At 36.2% G+C, this 2,531-nt stretch overlaps 1 long non-coding RNA gene across 1 annotated transcript in view; it reads right to left on the bottom strand.

Annotated features, from left to right (window-relative positions):
- Nucleotides 1–1,657, bottom strand: part of LOC109341158 — a 2,587-nt gene extending 930 nt beyond the window's left edge. Inside the window, exons 1-2 of the long non-coding RNA XR_002106907.1 lie at nt 1,359–1,657; nt 104–106 (exon numbers count right to left, since the gene is read on the bottom strand). This is a non-coding gene — a long non-coding RNA (uncharacterized LOC109341158). The remainder of the gene's footprint in view (nt 1–103; nt 107–1,358) is intronic.
- Nucleotides 1,658–2,531: the final 874 nt, after the last annotated feature.

Raw genomic sequence — 2,531 nt, 5'->3', positions numbered from 1 at the left:
GTTGTAAAATGTAAATATTATGGTGTTGGGTGTGAATGGAGACTTCGGACATCGAAAAGTGTGAAGCGTGATATTTGGGAGATTAGAAAAATTAGTGGAAGACACACTTGTGTATCCACTAATATTTCTCAAGATCACACGAAGTTGAACTCATCTTTCATCGCAAACTGTATTGTTCAACTAGTATCAAAAGATCCTGGTATACCAATTAAAGCATTAATTAAAGAAGTGGTAACTCATTTTGGTTATACGGTGACATAGAGGAGGGCTTGGACTGCTAAACAAATAACAATGTCCCAAATTTATGGTGATTGGGAGGGATCATACAAGGAGTTACCTCGTTGGTTGAATGTTATTCAATATTATGCACCAGGTACAATTGTAAGATATTCAGCATCTAACCATTATGAACATAATACTTTAATTCTTGATAGGTTTTTTGGGCTTTCAAGCCATGCATTGAAGGATTTGGTTTTTGCAAACCAATCCTTCAAGTTGATGGCACGTTTTTTACTGGAAAATATACTGGAACTTTGTTAATAGCTAGTTCCCAAGATGGCAATAGACATATATTTCCAGTAGCATTTGCCATTGTGGAAGGAGAGACCAAAGAAGCATAAGAATGATTTTTCTACAATCTTCGGACATATTTTATCCCACAACCAAATATTTGCATAATATCCGATAGGAGTACAGGTTTATTGGGTGCACTACGTACTGAGCTCCCTCAATGGTGTGATGGTCAATCTGTATATTGCATTCATCAGGTTGCTAGCAATATCAACAAGGAGTTCCGAGATAATGATTTGAAAGAAAAAGTCATTGAAATGGGTAAGTGTTGAAATGAATATCATTTATGTAAAACTGTTTATATATTAGACTTATGTGAATATTAATGTACTTGTTGTAGGCTATGAATTGATGCGGCCTCGATTCGAGCGAATGCTTGCTGTATTGCATCAAAAAAACTCGAGGGCAGCAGCGTGGTTAGATAAAATCCCAAAAGAAAAATGGACACAATCATATGATGATGGGAGACGGTACGATCGACGAATTTGGCTGAATGTGTAAATGCGGTTCTGAAAGGAGCAAGGGCCTTGCCTATTACTGCACTTGTTAGAGCAACATATCATAGACTAATCTCATGGTTTGTACACCATAGAAATGAAGCAACTAACATGATAAGAGCGGGTCATGTTTATTGCGAAGAACTGAGTAAGGTGATTAATGAAAATAATCGAAAAGCTACATGTCAAATTGTACGAAATTTTTCGCGGGAATCAGGAGTCTCGGAGGTAGAAGTTCCTAGTATCGGTGGTAGTCGACACTCAAGAGTATACACAATTAGATTAATCGACAATTGGTGTTATTGTGGGGAATTTCAATCACTTAAATTGCCATGCTCTCATGTTATTGCTACTTGTGCATCATTGAACTTAGACTATGGCCAATTTATATCACCGATTTATAGGTTAGAGAACTTACAGAAGGTTTATGGACATGAGTTTCAACCCATTGCAAATGAAGAATATTGGCCTCCTTATTTAGGTCCAACGTTCATTCCTAATCCCCTTATGCGTAGGAACCGTACTGGAAGACCAAAAACTACACGTATACACAATGAAATGGATGATTCTCAATCCCAACAAACTAAAAAATGTGGGTGGTGTAGGAGTGAAGGACACAATAGGAAGAAATGCCCTTTTAGAAGTACCGAAGTCAGACAAAGTTCAAGGCAAAACTATGTGATGTAATATTACACTTTTGTGTATTGCAATGATTAATCCATAAATATATTTGTGTATTGCAATGATTAATCCATAAATATATTTTGTAATGAATTCATATGAAACTATTCATATAATAATAACTACATATAACATTACATTTTAGGTGGGCGCAACATCTAATCACCACCAACATTCCTGGTCATGCAACGAACATAATACGGTCAATGTTGGATCGATTGTGCATTGATCAGGTAATTTATGTCAATTCTGATTATTATTAATATATTTATTATTATTTCTAATTATTCTTATATTCACTAATTACTAACTTTGTTTATATATTAGTTTGTGTGGGCCCCACATAGGAACATTACCTATGTGGGCCCCATACCTGATGTAGCCAGAGCACGTGTACCACTCATCTGCTTTGCACTTGTTGAGTGGCATGCTGCAGATTGGGTGATGAAGCAGTTTGGTCTACAACAACCCATCCGAGAAGATCCAATTAATCTGGAGAAAACAACACAAGATGGATCTACGTAGGAAGAATGACTACAACTGGCCTCAAAAGCATGACCAGTGGATTCAGGTTTGGAATAACCGGGAAAACTATGTCGTGAATGGTTTTCACGATAACCAGCCTTTGTACCATTACTCGCAGTATATGCAATGGTACTTACAAAGGACGAGGAAATACATATCTCCAGATGGAGCATATTCAGCCGGATCGGTAATAACATATTATTTTATTTTATTTTATTCTATTTTATTTTCTTTTCACATATTCTAACAAATTCAATT

Source organism: Lupinus angustifolius, unplaced genomic scaffold (assembly GCF_001865875.1).
Source record: "Lupinus angustifolius cultivar Tanjil unplaced genomic scaffold, LupAngTanjil_v1.0 Scaffold_382, whole genome shotgun sequence".
Lineage (NCBI taxonomy): Eukaryota > Viridiplantae > Streptophyta > Magnoliopsida > Fabales > Fabaceae > Lupinus > Lupinus angustifolius.
The sequence above is the reverse complement of the archived record's forward strand: the minus strand, read 5'-3'. Positions and strand labels throughout refer to the sequence as shown.